Source organism: Musca autumnalis, unplaced genomic scaffold (genome assembly GCF_047663935.1).
Source record: "Musca autumnalis isolate F117 unplaced genomic scaffold, ASM4766393v1 scaffold_1, whole genome shotgun sequence".
Taxonomy (NCBI): Eukaryota; Metazoa; Arthropoda; class Insecta; order Diptera; family Muscidae; genus Musca; species Musca autumnalis.
Window position 1 is genome coordinate 76844371 of NW_027411644.1, and position 20030 is coordinate 76864400.

A 20030-nucleotide genomic window follows, 5' to 3' on the forward strand; every position below is an offset into this window, starting at 1 on the left:
TATAGAAGGCCAAGAAGTCTTACTATAAAAGACCAGGAAGTATTCCCATACCACGAAGTCTCATTACAGAAGACCAGGAAGTATTCCCATACCACGAAGTCTCATTACAGAAGACCACGAAGTCTTTCCATACCACGAAGTCTTACTATAGAAGATTACGAAGTCTTCCTATACCACGAAGTCTTCCTATAGAAGATCACGAAGTCTTCCTATAGAAAACCGCAAAGTCTTCCTATAGAAGACTACGAAGCCTTCCTATAGAAGATCACGAGGTCTTCCTATACCAATAAGTCTTCCTATAACAAGAAGTTTTCCTATACCACGAAGTCTTACTATAGAAGACCACGAAGTATTCCTAGAGAAGATCACGAAGTCTTACTATAGAAGACCACGAAGTCTTCCTATAGAAAACTACGAAGCCTTCCTATAGAAGATCACGAAGTCTTCCTATAGAAAACCACGAAGTCTTCCTATAGAAAACCACGAAGCCTTCCTATAGATGACCACGAAGTCTTCCTATAGAAGACCACGAAGTCTTCCTATAGAAGACCACGAAGTCTTCCTATAGAAGACGACGAAGTCTTCCTATAGAAGACCACGAAGCCTTCCTACAGAAAACCACAAAGTCTTTAAATAGAAAACTACGAAGTCTTCAAATAGAAAACTACGAAATCTTCCTACAAAAGACCACGAAATCTTCATACAGAAGACCACTAAGTCTTCCTATAGACGACCGCGAAGTCTTCCAATAAAAGATTACGAAGTCTTTCTATAGAAGACACGAAGTCTTCCTATAGAATACACGAAGTCTTCCTATAGAAGACCACGAAGTCTTCCTGGAGGGCTTCTCCTAGTTGACCTGGAGGGCTTCTTGTATAAGACCTCGATGGGCTTCTTACAGAAGGTCTATATGGCTTCTTATAGAACATCGGAAGGGCTATTAATAGAGACCTGAAGGACTTCTTATAAAAGACCTGTAGGGCTCCTCATAGAAGATTTGCCGGACTTCTAATAGAAGACCTGTAAGGCTTCTTATAGAAGTCCTGTAAGGCTTCTTATAGAAGACCTGTAGGGCTTCTTATAGAAGTCCTGTAAGGCATCTTATAGAAGACCTGTAGGGCTTATTATAGAAGACCTGTAGGGCTTCTTATAGAATAACTGAAGTGCTTCTTATAGAAGTCCCGTAGGGCTTCTTATAGAAGACCTTTAAGTTTTCTTATAAAACATCGGAGTGGCCATTAATATAGACCTGAACGTCTTCTTACAGAAAACCACGAAGGACTTCTTACAGAAAACCACGAAGGGCTTTTATAGAAAACCTCGAAGGACTTCCTACAGAATACCTAAAGGACTTCTTATAGAAGGCCTGAGGACGTTTTATAGAAGACATGTTGAGCATGTAGAAGACTCTGGGACTTCTTATATAAGACCTGTCGGGCTTCTTATAGAAGACTTTCTGTATATCAGACCTGTAGGCCTTCTTATAGAAGACCTGTAGGCTTCTTATTTATAGAGAACCTAAACTACTTTGTACTGAAGACCCGTGGAATACCACAAAGTCTTCCTACTAAAAACCTAAAGGCCTTCCAATAGGGGACATCAAAGTAGAGGTTCTCATAGACGACTTGATAGGTTTCTTAGCGAAGATTTCAAGGGCTTTTTATAAAGAAGTCCCCAAACAGTTTCTTATACAAGGCCCAAAGGTATTCTTTAGAGGAACTTAAGGTTTTTGTAATGAAAGTGTTTCTTAAAGACGAACTGAAGAAGACCGAGAAGACCTTATAGATTCATTGAAGGTCTTCTTATAGAATATATTGAACTTCTTTATATAGAAGACCTTGAAAGGGTTTTTATAGAATACCTCTAAGGGCTCCTTATTGAAGACATGTAGGACTAAAGGACTTCTTATAGATATCTAATGAGTATCTAATTAAACAAGTATCAGTCAGCTATGGCGAAAGAGAAATACCCTTTCACCTCGGAACTAAAGAAAAGAAATAAGCACAATACTTCTGACGTCTATAAAAATTGTTTGAGTTTTTGGGCTAAGTTCTCAAGACTTGCCTCGAAAAAAAGTACCATCGTTAATGGGGCCGCATGTACAACATGTTGCCAGACGTTTCCTTAAACTGTACTCTTTCTAAACGTTTTGTGGGAGGTAAACGAAAGAGTGGTCCCATGTAGTCAATATTTGGTCATAATCCTAGTCTGTAAGAAATAATACGATGTACAACATTTAAACCAAAAGCGGTTTCTCTGTTCGAAGGTTATATTACCTACTAGCCAGTTTAATTGGAGCCGGAAGGCTTTTCTGGAACTTTTGGACCATTATACCAGGGAATATGAACTTGCTTTCGAAAACCTTTGTGCCGTCGTAACAGGTCCGACAAGAAGAACTTGTTGCGAAAATTTTCAAATCGATACGAAACGAGCAGTTAAGCTGTACATTTTCCAAATTTTGTGTGGGATGTACACGAAGAAGTTTGCCGATTTAGTCCATATTCAAACCTGATATATGCCTGGAAGTAATATTACCATAGGCATAGTTATGTCCAATTCTGTTACTCTCTTCGAGAGTTATCGTGCGCAACATTTTAGCGAACATTTTTGAACTTTTACGGGAAGGAGCGGACTGATATGGCCTATCATCGAACTTAAACTAAATTTGCACGAAATATTACGGTACCTAAAATTTGAACCAAAGCGATTGAATCGATTCGAGAGTTATCGTGCGCTCCTGCCAGCCAGACAGACGGACGAGTATAGCTAAATCAACTCCAAATTGTCTGAAACGGATTTCAACCATTCTAACATGGGGTCTATAACCATTATTTCAATGAGGCGCAATTTTGGTGTATATACCCTCATAAGTCTAAAGCCCGAGGTTATAAAGCTCTGAAGGGCTTCTTAAATTAAGAAATTATTTTCTACTATAATAACATTTTACAACTTACTTATTGCCATAAAAAGGATAGACCTCTTTTCATAATAAGCTTACACATACCTGCAATGAAACAAACAATAAAGAAATATACATTAAATAAATTCTTTGAATGAATTAAATATGCTTAAGAATAAGCTTTTATTATTCCGAAAAAACTATTGGATTTTATTTTCATAAAATAAATAAAAGAAAAGACTTTCCAACAAAACTTAATGCAAATGTGGTGTTAACATGTGACAAAGACTTGAAGGAGAATTTGACATTTAACCGTAAATAAAATATAGCCATAAATATCATAGGCTCCCTTCTTCGCCCGGCTAACTTTTCATCGTCTGTGATAAAAGTAGCAGCAACAGCAACAACATCTTAATGTCTCAAGACATTTTCAAAAGGCTTTTAGTGGCTGTGTAATGGTTATTGCGTATCCTGTGCGAGTGCTAATAGTGTCTGTAGGAGATGGGTGTGTGTGTGTGTTAGTGTGTTATGATATGCCACAGATTATCTGTGATGTGTAACATAAAGACAGGACATAAAGCTGTTTAAATCCTTTATTTTCATCGCATGTGTCACACAGATATACAAAAGAAAAAGTTCCTGGCAATAACATAAAACATTTGGCAGGGAGATTAGAAGTTGGCAGTTTTTTTGTTGTTTTTTTTTTCTGAACATCTTTAGGCTATTAAAGCATGAAAAGAAAACAATACATGAAATGTTCCCAGCCTCTTTTTTGTTATTTGTTTACGTGTTAACTTTAAGAAAGTATAATATTGCTTTATTGTTTTTTTTTTTCTTTCTTCGCATTCTCTCATGGCCCTCAGCAATTCACACCATTTCTAGTTCATTGTATTTGTTTTATATTCTTGTTTTGTTTCATTTCTCCTTTTTGTTCCACTTTATTTCAAGTATTCATGAATAATGTTTTATTTATTGTAAATATTTGTTGGGGGTGTTAAATCGTATACCACCCTCCCTGCCCCTGGCCAAGAAAAATTTCCTAGGGCCATTTCATGGAGAACACATGTCCAACAGCAATTTAATCAAAGAGCAATAACAACAAGATGCAAACAAGAAGCAGAAAAAAGTAGTGTATATAAAAGAAAAAAAAAAAAGAAACATGTCCTTGCCTCCCTCCTTACATACTCGTACATACATCTGTCAAATTGCTACATAATTTGTAGTCTAGAGTTTGTGCAGCAAACATTATGTTTTTCTTACGTGCCTCTAGGTATGACGTCTTGAAGTTTTTTATTTCCTGACTCTTTATTTGACTTGGTTTTTGCTTTTCGTTATTACTTTTTTCTTATTCACTTCTTCACTTCATTTTTTGCTCATGCATTCACTCATCTTTCACACCCAAAACAAGTCGAGTTCATTTTGAACGAAAAAATATAATGTCTTGTAATTTGTCATTTACTTATGTTTCCGATGAAGTTCAGTTTCCTTTTTTTTTGGCATCAACAGAAGAGCCAAGGATGAAAAATTATGTTGCAAGTCGGAGTTTGGTATTAATTCTAAGGTTTTTATGTAATTCTGTTTAAAGATAAAATACCGAAATCTACAACAAATATTTTTAGGAGAGAAAAGATATAATAAAATACCGAAATTTAGAACAAATATTTTTAAGAGAGCAAAAAAAACTGAGGTCGCTCGTGTGAACCTGTGGCAGCCTTAAATTTTAACAGGATAAAAAAAACAGAAAGAGACCAAAGATTCGACTTTAACACTTGTTCCCTCGATCCACTTTTTAGGAAAAATAGCAGCACTCCTAACCCTGTGTTAAACAAATTAACCACCAATTTTTGTTTGTTTGTTTGAGAAAAACCTTTCAAATTATTTTCACAATTTCTGTGCTATTCTCAACCTTTAAAAGTCCATAAACCACAAAAGAAAAAAACCCATTGCATACATTAAGGCATAAGAGGGGGAAAATGTAAAAAAAAAAACACAAGATAACACACTGTCATGAATATAAAAATAACATTTTAACTATAAAGGCAGGCAGGTATTTTATGTACTGTCAGGACATTCTGCTTAGACCAAAAAAAAGGACACACAGTACAAACTTTGCATACCTAATTAAAGATATTTTCCTGTCTTTATTGTCATGGACATAAAAACGTTTGTTCCCCTTTTTATAGTCGTGACATGGAATTAAAAAAGAAAAAAGTTTGGGTTTAGAAAGGGTCACACTTTCAATCTTTGTAAACATGACAGGGTATCCATGTTTATTGAAGTAAACCAACAAGAGGTCATCCTGTAGTACCTTATAATAATGCATATATTAAAGAGTTAGATGATGAATGAATGATGGATCGTCAATGATCCAGGCAAAAATTTAAACAAAAATTTACAAATTTTCTACCGCGGAACCATTAAAATAATTTGAACCATTAAAACATTACAGAAAATTGTTCATAGGCCACAGTGGCCTATAAAAATTTATAGAAAACTTTTCATAAGCCACTGTGGCCTATAAAATGTTATAGAAAAATTGTCAGTGGCCTATAAAATTTTATAGAAAATTTGTCATAGACCACAGTGGCTTATAAAATTTTATAGAAAATTTTTCATAGGCCACAGTGGCTTATAAAATTTTATAGAAAATTGTTCATAGGCCACAGTGGACTATAAAACTTTATAGAAAATTTTCCATAGGCCACAGTGGCCTATAAAATTTTATAGAAAAATTTTCAAGGCCACAGTGGCCTATACAATTTTATAGACAAGTTTTCATAGGCCACAGTGGTCTATAAAATTTTATAGATAAATTTTCATAGGCCACAGTTGCTTATACAATCTTATAGAAAAATTTTCATAGGCCACAGTGGCCTATACAATTTTATAGAAAATTTTTCATAGGCCACAGTGGCCTTTAAAATTTTATAGAAAATTTTTGTACGACACAGTGGCCTATAAAATTTTATAGAAAATTTTTCATAGGCCACAGTGTCCTATAAATTTTTATAGAAAATTTGTCATACGGCACAGTGGCCTAACAAATTTTATAGAAAAATTTTTCAAAGACCACAGTGGCCTATAAAATTTTATAGAAAACTTTTCATAGGCCAGAGTGGCCTATAAATTTTATAGAAAATTTTTCATAGGCCACAGATGCCTCTAAAATTGTTCATGGACCACTGTGACAATAAGATTTTAAAGAAGAATGTTAATAGGCCACAGTGCCTTATAAAATTTTAAAGGATATTTTTCATTAGTGGCCTATACAATTTTATAGAGTAATTTTCATAGGCCACAGTGGCCTATAAAATTTTATAGAATATTTGTCATAGGCCACAGTGGCCTATTAAAATTTATAAAAAATTTGTCATAGGTCAAAGTTGTCTCCAAAACTTGGTCATGGGCCACCGTGGCCTATAGAACTTATAGAAATTTGTTCAGAAGCAAAAATAGCCTATAAAATTTTATAGAAAAATTTTCATAGGCCACAGTTGCCTATACAAATTTTTAGAAAATTTTCCATATGCCACAGTGGCCTATAAAAATTTATAGAACATTTTTCATAGGCCATAAATTTTTCATGGACCATTCTATAAAACTGTGGCCTATGAAAAATTTTCTATAAACCTTTATAGGCCACTGTGGCCTATAAAAATGTATAGAAAATTTTTCATAGGCCACAGTGGCCTATAAAATTTTATAGAAAAATTGTCAACATGTGTAGAACATTTTTCATAGGCTACTGGGGCCTATAAAAATGTATAGAAAATTTTTCATAGGCCACAGTGCCCTATAAAATTTTATAGAATATTTGTCATAGGCCACAGAGGCCTATAAAAATTAATAAAAAAATTTTCATAGGGAACAGTGGCCTATAACAATTTCTAGAAAATTGTTAATAGGCCACAGAGGCCTACACAATATTATATAAAATTTGTACACAAAATTTTTAAAGGCCACAGTGGCCTATACAATTTTCTAGAGATTTTTTCATAGGCAACAGTGGCCTTTAAAAATGTATAGATAATTTTTCATATGCCACAGCGTTCTGAGCAAATTTATAGAATATTTTTCATAAGCCACTGTGGCCTATACAAATTTATAGAAAAATTTTTATATGCCACAGTGACCTATACAATTTTATAGAAAATTGTTCATAGACCACAGTGGCCTAAAAAATTTGTAGAACATTCTCCATAGGCCACAGTGACCTACAAAGTTTAATAGAAAAATTTTCATAGGCCACAGTCGACTATAAAATTTTATAGAAAATTTTTCATAGACCACAGTGGCCTATAAAATTTATGTAGAAAATTTGTCATAGGCCACAGTGGCCTATACAATTTTATAGGAATTTTTCATAGGCACAGTGGCCTATAAAATTTTATAGAAAAATTTTCATAGGCCACAGTTGCCTATACAAATTTTTAGAAAATTTTCCATATGCCACAGTGGCCTATAAAAATTTATAGAACATTTTTCATAGGCCATAAATTTTTCATAGACCATTCTATAAAACTGTGGCCTATGAAAAATTTTCTATAAAACTTTATAGGCCACTGTGGCCTATGAAAAATTTTCTATAAAACTTTATAGGCCACTGTGGCCTATAAAAATTTTCTATAAAATTTTATAGGCCACTGTGGCCTATGAAAAATTTTGTTTAAAAATTTATAGGCCACTGTGGCCAATGAAAAATTTTCTATAAAATTTTATATGAAAAATTTTCTATAAAATTTTATGAAAAATTTTCTATAAAATTTTATAGGCCACTGTGGCCTATGAAAAATTTTCTATAAAATTTTATAGGCCACTGTGGCCTATGAAAAATTTTCTATAAAATTTTATAGGCCACTGTGGCCTATGAAAAATTTTCTATAAAATTTTATAGGCCACTGTGGCCTATGAAAAATTTTCTATAAAATTTTATAGGCCACTGTGGCCTATGAAAAATTTTCTATAAAATTTTATAGGCCACTGTGGCCTATGAAAAATTTTCTATAAAATTTTATAGGCCACTGTGGCCTATTAAAAAATTTCTATAAATTGTTATAGGCCACTGTGGCCTATGAAAAATTTTCTATAAAATCTAATAGGCCACTGTGGCCTACGAAAAATAAATATGTTTAGGCCTCTGCGGCCTATTAAACAATTTCTTTAAATTTGTATAGGCGAGTGTAGCCAATGAAAAATGTTCTATAAAATTTTATTTATTTTTATCTTCACTTGATTTACAGACCACAGTGAAATGTTATAGAAATTTGTTTATAGGCCACAGTGGTCTATACAATTTTATAGAAAATGTTTCATAGCGCACAGTGGCATATAGAATTTTATAGAAATTTTTCCATATGCCCCAGTGGCCTATAGAATTTTATAGAAATTTTTCATTGACCACAGTTGCCTATTAAATGTTATAGAACATTTTTCACTTGATTTGCAGGTCACAGTGGCTATTATATTTTATAGAAAAAGTTTGGACTAATGCTAGTCACTCATTTCAATAGTTATCGTGCCCATCTGTATACCTTTTTGTGAACTTTAATAATTTACACATCATTTTGTTAACTGCAACACGTCGTTTAATAATGAAATACTCTGTCTTTTCCACATCTAATTCTACTTCCAAGATCTCCAATGATTTCAGTATTTTAGATATACATATATGTAATTTACAAAAGTCATTTGACCCATCGGTTACCAAACCTTCAGGCAAAATTCACGCCGAACTTTTCTCCCTCAATTTTCTAGACAGACAAAAGGACACAGAGTGAATGACAAAGTAAATAACCTAAAACGTAAAACATATTCAACTCAAATTGACATCAAAATTTTAATTAACTTTTACTCTACAAACACAAAGAGCACTGGCATTGCAAAACTAAGTTCGACACTCTCTCGCCATATAAAGCCCCCAAAGCAAAAACTAACAACAATTATATTTCTCAAAGTAATATCCACACAAACACAGAAGAATATAGAAAAACGCATTCAACTGTTTGTAAAGATTTCCCTAAGCTTTTGCAATGGACATTTCAATTGTTACGTCAAGCCATACAAAATAGTTAACAGCAGCAGCTGCCTTTGCTCCAGAACATGACATAAAAACGGAAACAGGAAACTGTTGCACGTTCAAATTAAGTCAAAAGTTCGTTTTTGGTAAAAGTTTTGTTAACTATATTTTTTCTTCTTATATAGAATATTGGAATGTGGTAGTTTTAAATGAAGTGCATTTAGTTAGAAATGGATAAAAGGGAGTTTAGTTGTGGTTCTCCGACCCCTTTCTATGTGGTCATGCATTTGAAATTGAAAGAAGTCACGTTTTTCTATTAGTTAGAAAACTGAATATAATAAACTTGGAAATTGGAAGCAAGAACGTAGCAAAAAAAATTTTAAGCAACTGGTACTAATGGTGTAAACTAACAAAAAGTAGTTGGTGAATAAAACCATGAGGGGTTAGCAGTAAACTCGAACTGTATTATAAGAAATAATGATAGGTAAGAGGGTAATATAAAGCGAGTATTATAAATTTAAATAAAATGTTATTCACCTTAATGTCTTAAAACTGTATCCCACGAAAACAAGGGGCAATACGAAAAGAAAAAAGCCACAGTGACTTGTAAGAAAGTATAGAAAATTTTTCATAGGCCACATTTATAGGAAACTTTTCATAGGCCACAATGGCCTATAAAAATTTATGGAAAATTTTTTATAGGCCACAGTGGCCTATAAAAATGTATGGAAAATTTTTAATAGGCCACAGTGGTCTATTAAAATTTTTAGAAAATTTTTCATAGGCAACAGTGGCCTATAACAATTTATAGAAAATTTTTCATAGAAAACAGAGGCCTATACAAATTTATAGACAATTTTTCATAGGCCACAGTGGGCTATAAAAATTTATAGAAAAGCTTTCATGGGCCACAGTGGCCTATATCAATTTATAGAAAATTTTTCATAGGCCACAGTGCCCTATAAACATTTATAGAAAATTTTTTATAGGCCACAGTGGCCTATTAAAATTTTTAGAAAATTTTTCATAGACCACAGTGGCCTATACAAATTTATAGATAATTTTTCATAGGCCACAGTGGGCTATAAAAATTTATAGAAAAGTTTTCATGGGCCACAGTGGCCTATATCAACTTATAGAAAATTTTTCACTGGCCACAGTGCCCTATAAACATTTATAGAAAATTTTTCATAGGCCACAGTGGCCTATAAAAATTTATAGAAAAGTTTTCATAGGCCACAGTGGCATATACAAATTTATAGAAAATTTTTCATAGGCCACAGAGGCCTATTAAAATTTATGGAAAATTTTTCATAGGCCACAGTGGCCTATAAAAATTTATAGAAAAGTTTTAATAGGCCACAGTGGCATATACAAATTTATAGAAAATTTTTCATAGGCCACAGAGGCCTTTAAAAATTTATGGAAAGTTTTTCACAGGCCACAGAGGCCTATTAAAATTTATGGAAAATTTTTCATAGGCCACAGTGGCCTATAAAAATTTATAGAAAATTTTTCATAGGCCACAGTGGCCTATAAAAATTTATAGAAAATTTTTCATAGGCCACAGTGGCCTATAAAAATTTATAGAAAATTTTTCATAGGCCACTGTGGCCTATAAAAATTTATAGAAAATTTTTCATAGGCCACAGTGGCCTATAAAAATTTATAGAAAATTTTTCATAGGCCACAGTGGCCTATAAAAATTTATAGAAGATTTTTCTAGGCCACAGTGGCATATAAAAATTTATAGAAAAGTTTTCATAGGCCACAGTGGCATATACAAATTTATAGAAAATTTTTCATAGGTCACAGAGGCCTTTAAAAATTTATGGAAAGTTTTTCACAGGCCACAGTGGCCTATTAAAATTTATGGAAAATTTTTCATAGGACACAGTGGCCTATAAAAATTTATAGACAATTTTTCATAGACCACAGTGGCCTATACAAATTTATAGACAATTTTTCATAGGCAACAGTGTGCTATAAAAATTTATAGAAAAGTTTTAATGGGCCACAGTGGCCTATAAAAATTTATAGAAAATTTGGAAACAGTGGCCTATAAAAATTTATATAAAATTTTTCATAGGCCACAGTGGCATATAAAATTTATAGACAATTTTTCATAGGCCGCAGTGGGTTATAAAAATTGATAGAAAATTTTTCATAGGCCACAGTGGCCTATAAAAATTTATTGATAATTTTCATAGACCACAGTGGCCAATAAAAATTTATAGAAACATTTTCATAGGCCACAGTGGCTTGTAAAAATTTATAGACAATTTTTCATAGACCACAGTGGCCTACAAAAATTTATAGAAAATTTTTCATATTCTACAGTGGCCTATAAAAATTTATAGAAATTTTTTCATAGGCCATAGGGGCCTATAAAAATTGATAGAAAATTTTTCATAGGCCACAGTAGCCTATACAAATTTATAGAAAATTGTTCATGGGCCACAGTGGCCTATAAATATTTATAGACAATATTTCACAGGCCACAGTGGCCTATAAAAATTTATAGAAAATTTTTCATAGGCCACAGTGGCCTATAAAAATTTACAGAAAATTGTTCATAGGCCACAATGGTCTATAAAAATTATAGAACATTTTACATAGGCCACAGTGGCCTATAAAAATTTATAGAAAATTTTTCATAGGCCACAGTGGGCTATAAAAATTTATAGAAAAGTTGTCATGGGCCACAGTGGCCTATATCAATTTATAGAACATTTTTCATAGGCCACAGTGCCCTATAAACATTTATAGAAAATTTTTCATAGGCCACAGTGGCCTACACAAATTTATAGAAAATTTTTCATAGGCCACAGTGGCCTATAAAAATTTATAGAAAATTTTTCTTAGGCCACAGTGGCCTATAAAAATTTATAGAAAATTTTTCATAGGCCACAGTGGCCTATAAAAATTTATAGAAGATTTTTCTAGGCCACAGTGGCATATAAAAATTTATAGAAAAGTTTTCATAGGCCACAGTGGCATATACAAATTTATAGAAAATTTTTCATAGGCCACAGAGGCCTTTAAAAATTTATGGAAAGTTTTTCACAGGTCACAGTGGCGTATTAAAATGTATGGAAAATTTTTCATAGGCCACAGTGGCCTATAAAAATTTATAGAAAATTTTTCATAGACCACAGTGGCCTATAAAAATTTATAGAAAATTTTTCATAGACCACAGTGGCCTATACAAATTTATATAAAATTTTTCATAGGCCACAGTGGCATATAAAATTTATAGACAATTTTTCATAGGCCGCAGTGGGTTATAAAAATTGATAGAAATTTTTTCATAGGCCACAGTGGCCTATAAAAATTTATAGAAAATTTTCATAGACCACAGTGGCCAATAAAAATTTATAGAAACATTTTCATAGGCCACAGTGGCTTGTAAAAATTTATAGACAATTTTTCATAGACCATAGTGGCCTACAAAAATTTATAGAAAATTTTTCATATTCTACAGTGGCCTATAAAAATTTATAGAAATCTTTTCATAGGCCATAGGGGCCTATAAAAATTTATAGAAATTTTTTCATAGGCCATAGGGGACTATAAAAATTGATAGAAAATTTTTCATAGGCCACAGTAGCCTATAAAAATTTATAGAAAATTGTTCATGGGCCACAGTGGCCTATAAATATTTATAGAAAATTTTTCATAGGACACAGTGGCCTATAAAAATTTATAGAAAAGTTTTCATAGGCCACAGTGGCATATACAAATTTATAGAAAATTTTTCATAGGTCACAGAGGCCTTTAAAAATTTATGGAAAGTTTTTCACAGGCCACAGTGGCCTATTAAAATTTATGGAAAATTTTTCATAGGACACAGTGGCCTATAAAAATTTATAGACAATTTTTCATAGACCACAGTGGCCTATACAAATTTATAGACAATTTTTCATAGGCAACAGTGTGCTATAAAAATTTATAGAAAAGTTTTAATGGGCCACAGTGGCCTATAAAAATTTATAGAAAATTTGGAAACAGTGGCCTATAAAAATTTATATAAAATTTTTCATAGGCCACAGTGGCATATAAAATTTATAGACAATTTTTCATAGGCCGCAGTGGGTTATAAAAATTGATAGAAAATTTTTCATAGGCCACAGTGGCCTATAAAAATTTATTGATAATTTTCATAGACCACAGTGGCCAATAAAAATTTATAGAAACATTTTCATAGGCCACAGTGGCTTGTAAAAATTTATAGACAATTTTTCATAGACCACAGTGGCCTACAAAAATTTATAGAAAATTTTTCATATTCTACAGTGGCCTATAAAAATTTATAGAAATTTTTTCATAGGCCATAGGGGCCTATAAAAATTGATAGAAAATTTTTCATAGGCCACAGTAGCCTATAAAAATTTATAGAAACTTGTTCATGGGCCACAGTGGCCTATAAATATTTATAGACAATATTTATTTATTTATAAAAATTTACAGAAAATTGTTCATAGGCCACAATGGTCTATAAAAATTATAGAACATTTTACATAGGCCACAGTGGCCTATAAAAATTTATAGAAAATTTTTCATAGGCCACAGTGGGCTATAAAAATTTATAGAAAAGTTGTCATGGGCCACAGTGGCCTATATCAATTTATAGAACATTTTTCATAGGCCACAGTGCCCTATAAACATTTATAGAAAATTTTTCATAGGCCACAGTGGCCTACACAAATTTATAGAAAATTTTTCATAGGCCACAGTGGCCTATAAAAATTTATAGAAAATTTTTCTTAGGCCACAGTGGCCTATAAAAATTTATAGAAAATTTTTCATAGGCCACAGTGGCCTATAAAAATTTATAGAAGATTTTTCTAGGCCACAGTGGCATATAAAAATTTATAGAAAAGTTTTCATAGGCCACAGTGGCATATACAAATTTATAGAAAATTTTTCATAGGCCACAGAGGCCTTTAAAAATTTATGGAAAGTTTTTCACAGGTCACAGTGGCGTATTAAAATGTATGGAAAATTTTTCATAGGCCACAGTGGCCTATAAAAATTTATAGAAAATTTTTCATAGACCACAGTGGCCTATAAAAATTTATAGAAAATTTTTCATAGACCACAGTGGCCTATACAAATTTATATAAAATTTTTCATAGGCCACAGTGGCATATAAAATTTATAGACAATTTTTCATAGGCCGCAGTGGGTTATAAAAATTGATAGAAATTTTTTCATAGGCCACAGTGGCCTATAAAAATTTATAGAAAATTTTCATAGACCACAGTGGCCAATAAAAATTTATAGAAACATTTTCATAGGCCACAGTGGCTTGTAAAAATTTATAGACAATTTTTCATAGACCATAGTGGCCTACAAAAATTTATAGAAAATTTTTCATATTCTACAGTGGCCTATAAAAATTTATAGAAATCTTTTCATAGGCCATAGGGGCCTATAAAAATTTATAGAAATTTTTTCATAGGCCATAGGGGACTATAAAAATTGATAGAAAATTTTTCATAGGCCACAGTAGCCTATAAAAATTTATAGAAAATTGTTCATGGGCCACAGTGGCCTATAAATATTTATAGAAAATTTTTCATAGGACACAGTGGCCTATAAAAATTTATAGAAAATTTTTCATAGGCCACAGTGGGCTATAAAAATTTACAGAAAATTGGTCATTGGCCACAATGGCCTATAAAAATTATAGAACATTTTTCATAGGCCACAGTGGCCTATAAAAATTTGCAGAAAATTTTTCATAGGCCACAGCGGCCTATAAAAATTTATATGAAATTTTTCATAGGCCGCAGTGGCCTATAAAAATTTATAGAAAATGTTTTCATAGGCCACAGTGGCATATAAAATTTATAGACAATTTTTCATAGGCCACAGTGGGTTATAAAAATTGATAGAAATTTTTTCGTAGGCCACAGTGGCCTATAAAAATTTATAGAAAATTTTTCATAAAACACAGTGGCCAATAAAAATTTATAGAAACATTTTCATAGGCCACAGTGGCCTGTAAAAATTTATAGACAATTTTTCATAGACAACAGTGGCCTACAAAAATTTATAGAAAATTTTTTATATTCTACAGTGGCCTATAAAAATTGATAGAAAATTGTTGATAGGCCACAGTAGCCTATAAAAATTTATAGAAAATTTTTCATGGGCCAGAGTGGCCTATAAATATTTATAGAAAATTTTTCATAGGCCACAGTGGCCTATAAAAACTTATAGAAAATTGTTCATAGGCAACAGTAGCCTATACAAATTTATAGAAAATTTTTCATAGGCCACAGTGGCCTATAAAAATTTATAGAAAATTTTTTATAGGCCACAGTGTCCTATAAAATTTTGCAGAAAATGTTTCATAGGCCACAATGGCCTATAAAAATTATAGAACATTTTTCATAGGCCACAGTGGCCTATAAAAATTTGTAAAAAAATTTTCATAGGCCACAGCGGCCTATAAAAATTTATAGAAAATTTTTGATGGACCTTAAAAATTTTTAGAACATTTTTCATAAGCTTTTTTGTTCAATGTAATGTGTGCTCATTAAAAAAAAATTTTTTAATGACATATTTATTTTATTTTTTTGTTGTTAAACAAATATGTTCATTTATGTTATCAATTAATTATATTATACATTTTTTTAATAAAGTTTTACTACACAGGAACAAAAAATGCCACAATAAACTAACAAATAAAATAAACATGACCCACATATTAAGAGATTAATAAATATGCTGGTCAGTGCCCTCCTTTGGTTATTCATCAATATTTTAATGGCATAATTATGGAAAATGTAATTGATTTGTAATTGTAATTATGTCATTATTATTATGATTTTCATTATCATTATCTTCATCGATGGTCATTAGTGTCTGTTATTGGAAATGTGTGTGTGTGTGGGAGTGTTTGCTGAGAGTTGGAAGAAAATTAAATTATTCATAAATTATATTGCAAATTTATCAATAATATAGAAACCAATGGGGAAACGAAGAGTGAGCTTTTTAAAGGAATTAAGATTTATGTGAAAACAAATTCAAAATAATTCTACAGTCTTTAATCTGACAAATGAAAAGGACAATAAGCAGGTCATGGATTTAAAAGCGAGTTATGCCATTATAATAAAACTCCGTATCGATAATAAATATTCTGGGGAACGACAAGCTTTTATGCTATCAGACTCCCAATGGAGTCTGAATAAAAAACACCAACAACAAAAAAAAAATGAAATTCTTTCTTGCCTCAAATCTGTTAAACACAAAACGGATTTGTTTGTGATATATATTATGTGAAAAAACTTTAATGGGGATGATAATACAGCTGGACCACAAGCAAACAAACACAAAAAAAAAACTGTCCAACAAAAACCAAAATCTTCATACAAATTCCAAACAACAAAAACAGACTACATTCCATTTCACTTAAATATGCACAACCACCATGAAACATGTGGATATTTTTTTGTTGGTTTTTCCTTCAACTTGTTTAAATATTAAAATCTTGATTAAGCTAAATGTACATTTGGGGGTATACTAACGCATGTCTAAAATGGTCATTTACAGAGACAAAGTTTTGTAATGGCATTCCTTAATTTAACGTCCACTACATTCGAACAAACAAAACAAAACCAACCCTTCTCAATAGTTGCTTAGTGAACGAGGAGACAATATTGTGACTTAATGTGGTGAGAAAGGACATTTTGAAAAGGATCATTGCTTCCTACCCTCTCCCCTCCTAAAGAAGAAAAAAAGAAATTCATTTTTTAAATGTCCTGAAACCCCCTGCTCTTATCGTTGTTTTAACTTTCTTTCTTACCAGTTGTTGTTTAAGATTTCAATTTTCTTTTGCATTGGTTTTTCACTTTTCCTCACGAAAAGTGTGAAAATGTGTTAAGAGTGCTGCAAGTGTAAATGGGATTGCAATACCCTTGACGGCAAAATGCGTAGCATTGAAGAGGATTGTGAATTTCAAAAGAACCCCCAAAATAGCTGGAAGGAATTAAAGATGCTTGAGAATGCTTTAGAACAAGGATGGGAAGAAAAGATTGAAAGAACAAACTAGAAGTAAAAGCTCTTCTCAAAATTCCGACCTCATGATTTCGTAGTCAAAATAAATTTGTTTAGAAAGACCAAAGCTCTTTTATAGCTCAAGGGAAAACTACATCCAGGTCTTCTATACGATCTCTTGGTCAACGACTTCTATGGAAAGGCCTCAATTGCTGTTAAGGAAGATTTCAAGGCCTTTTATATGACGACCCTTTCTATGGGAAGACTTCTTCAAGGATTTTTATTGGACGGCCCTTCAAGCTCTTTTATGGCAAGACCTATTCAAGTTCTTCTATGACAATACCGATTAGTCCTTTATATGAAGTCCCACAGATCTTTTATACGAGTAGATATTGGTATTCTATGGGAAGTCCTATTAATCTGCAGTTGGAACTACAGATCTTTTATTCGGAGACTTCTAAGGAGAACTTAAGGGCTTCTATAGGATGTTCTCTAGGTTTTCTATAGCAAACATTCAAGTCTTATTAAGGAAGGCTATTTGATTTTCTATAGGGAGATCAGTAGTGCGATTCTCTAAATCATTTTTTGAGTTACCGACAAATGTCGGTAAAATTGGAACGCGAAATTATGAATGTAAAGTTCAAATAAAAATTGACAACACTGTTGCTATCGGTAAAACTTTACGAGTTCTTTCTTTTGGTTGCTAACTTACCGAAAAATATCGTTAATTACCGAATTTATAAGCATTTTAATTTTACCGATTTTTGTCGGTAACTCAGAAAATGATTTAGAGAATCGCACTACAGAAGGTCTTCTTCAGGAAGAGCACATCGTTTTCTCTACGAAGACAAGTGGGTCCTCTGTAGGAAAATTTATTCCCGGTTATCTTTGGTATAACCTTTACCATTTTTCTAACGGAAGACCTCTTGGTCTTCCAGTATTTCTATTGTAAGACTTCTAGATGATCTATGGGAACAACTAATAACGGTCTTCAAAACGAAAACCTTCAATGCCTTCTTTGTGAAAACATTTCTTTTGTCTTCGGAATTAAAACTTCTTGGTCTTCTAGAGAACGACCTCGAGGTCCTCACAACAGTCTCTTAGAAGAAGACCTAGAAGTCTTATGGGAAAAACCTCTACGTCTCCTCGAAGAAATCCCCTAGGTCTCCTAGCGGAAGACCTATAGTCCTTTTTGAGGCAGATCTCTAGGTCTTTTAGAAGAAAAACTCTAGGTCATCTATAGGAAGACCTCTACGTCTTCTACGGACAACCCTGTAGGTCTAATATTCCGGATCTTCTTGGGGAAGACCTCCGGGGCTTCTAGAGGAAGACCCCTGGGTTTTCTATTGGTAGACCTCCATATCATCTATATTTTTTCCATAGGAACACCTATAGGTCTCTTATGGGAAGACATTTAGACCTTCTATCGAAAAACTACAGGATTTTTCCAGGAAAACCTCCAGTTTTTCTATGGGAAGATTTAAGGTCTTCTATGTTAAGGTTCTCTAGGACTTCTAGAGCAAAACATATAGGTCTGCTAGAGGAAGATCTCTACGTATTCGAGAAGAAGACTTCTAGGTCGTCTAGAGGAAAACCACCAGGTTTGTAGAGGAAGATCTCAAGGTCTTCTATAAGGAAACCTCTTGGTCGTTTATAGGAAGATGCTTTGTATGGGACGAGACCTAAATTTTCTTTAGGAACCTTCTTCTACAGCAAGATCTCTAGATCTACTAGAGGAAGACCTCTGGGTCTTCTAAAGAAAGTCGCTAGATTTTCCAAAGGAAGACATGTAGGTTTTCTAGAGGAAGACATGAAGGTCCCCTATAGGGAGGCCTGTATGTCTAATATAGAACGATCACTAGGTATTCTCAAGGAGGATCTACAGAAAGACCTCTATCTCTTCTACAGGAAGTCTTTAAGGTCTTCTAGAGGAAAACCTATAGGTCTTCTAGAGGAAGATATCTACGTATTCGAGAAGAAGACCTCTAGGTCGTCTGGAGGAAGACCACCAGGTTTGTAGAGGAAGACCTCTAGGTCTTCTATAAGGAAACCTCTTGGTCGTTTATAGGAAGATCCCTTGTATAGGACGACACCTAAATTTTCTTTAGGAAACCTATAGATCGACTAAAGGAACACCTCTAGGTCTTCTAGAGCAAGATCTCTAGATCTACTACAAGAAGACCTCTGGGTTTTCTAGAGGAAGATCTCTAGATTTTGTAGAGGAAGACATGTAGGTTTTCTATAGGAAGACATAAAGGTCTCATATAGGGAGGCCTATATGTCTTCTATAGAACTAGTTCCTCTTAAGGAGGATATACAGAAAGACCTCTATGTCTTCTACATGAAGATTTTAAGGTCTTCTAGATGCAGACCTCTAGGTCACATAGAGGAAGATCTCTAGGTCACATAGAGTAAGATTTCTTGGTTTCCTAGAGGAAGACCTGTAGGTCTTCTAGAGGAAGACATCTAATTTTTCTAGATGAAGACCTTTAGGGCTTCTAAGAGAAGAACTCTAGGTCTTCTAAAGGAAGATCTCTATGTCTTCTAGAGGAGCATCAAGATTAAAACATCTAAGTCTTCTACAAGAAGACCTCAAAGTCTTCTACAAGAAGACCTCAAAGTCTTCTACCAGAAGACCTAAAAGTTATCTACAGGAAGACCTCTAAGTCACACAGAAGAGGACCTCTGGCTCACATAGAGGAAGATGTAGGTTCTGCTTGAGGAAGACCTATAGGTCTTCTAGAAGGAAACCTATATTTCTCGTAGAGAAAGACCTCTAGATCTTGTAGATGAAATTCCCTAAATCTTCTAGAGGAAGACTTCTAGGACTTTTAAAGGAAAACCTCTAGGTCTTCTAAAGGAAGACTTCTAGGTCTTCTAAAGGGAGAAGGCTTCAAGGTCTTCTAGGGGAAAACCTGTAGGTACCCAAGAGGATATCTCTAGTTCTCCTAGAGGAAGACCTGTAGAAAAATCTGCTGGTATTCTATGGTAAGGCGTCTTAGTTTTTAGACGACATCTACGTCTTCTAAAAGAAGAAGGCGTTTAGCTTTTCTAGGGGAAAACCTCTAAGTCCCCTAGATCAAAATCTCTAGATATTCTAGGCGAGGA

General features: G+C 33.1%; 1 protein-coding gene across 13 annotated transcripts in view; it reads right to left on the reverse strand.

The window, feature by feature from the left end:
• Nucleotides 1–20030, reverse strand: part of Dys (Dystrophin) — a 917866-nt gene that overhangs the window by 328829 nt on the left and 569007 nt on the right. The gene's annotated exons all lie outside the window — the stretch shown is intronic.